We start from the raw sequence: 1119 nt of genomic DNA, 5'->3' as shown, positions 1-1119 counted from the left end.
GGGAGGTCTGGGCCTCTTTGCTTAGGCTGCTGCCCCCGCGACCCGGCCTCGGATAAAGCGGATGAAGATGGATGGATGGATTTTCTTCTGCACTTTACACACTGTTAAAATAAATACAGCTTCCATTAACAGTTACTATTAGTGGTAAAGATCTTATCACCAATGAAGTTTGTTTTGTATGATCTGTTTCCTCAAAGTCACTACACAGTCTCTAATCAGTACACACTTTCACTGTGTGCTGTAACATACGAATTAAGGCATGTTGCATAACTTGTTGTTTCTTTTCAGTTGTATCTCTCGGTGCTGTCCACTGATTTTATTGAGCTAACTAAACAGCAAATGGCTGTCATTTCTATTGTCAAAACAAATATTTAACCTACACATCTGAGTCTAAAATAGAAGGTTGGAAAGAAGATACAGCAGTCCCCTTTAAGTCTTCGTCCTCACCTGATTGCTATTTCAGTACTTCCCCCTCAGTATTTATGTAGAAAGATGAGCTGTGGCTAGAAACCACAAAGTAGAAACTGCAAAACACTCACTGAAGATAAGATACTGTTATCACTTTGAGACACAAATAGAGCTGCTCACTTATTTTCTCTTTGAGCCTCTTTTTGACGGAGGTGTTTATTTTATTTCATGAAACAGGCAGGCAGGAGGAAAGACCTAAGTGCACAACTCAAAACACGTGGATGAACTGAAGGAGGCTGTTTTATTGCACAGATTACACAAAAAGCAGTTACAAAACTGAACCAAAATCTAGAAACTGGAAACTAATAACAAAACACTGGGAAACTACGGATGGCGATTTTAGGGAGCACAACAGAAGAAATCGACACAGCATGAGTCTGTGAAGGTTCTCAGTCATCCAGGTCATCGTAGATCAAGGAGCTTGGAAAGAAAAAGTGTCTGGACTTCTTTAAGTTGCTTTAAGACGTTTCACCTCTCATTCGAGAAGCTTCTTCAGTTCTAAGTGTCAAATGGTGGCGAGTCCCAGATTAACACCCTGTGGGAGTTTCCCCCCAAAGAGCTCAACTCTTTCTGTACACCGTTATATTTGTGCCACAAAACCAGCCAATCACAGAATTGAATGCGAAAAAATCTGATTGGCTGTTTTGGTCT

This window comes from Haplochromis burtoni, unplaced genomic scaffold (assembly GCF_018398535.1).
Source record: "Haplochromis burtoni strain Fernald_Lab_line unplaced genomic scaffold, NCSU_Asbu1 Contig_766, whole genome shotgun sequence".
Lineage (NCBI taxonomy): Eukaryota > Metazoa > Chordata > Actinopteri > Cichliformes > Cichlidae > Haplochromis > Haplochromis burtoni.
This window is presented reverse-complemented; position numbering follows the sequence as displayed.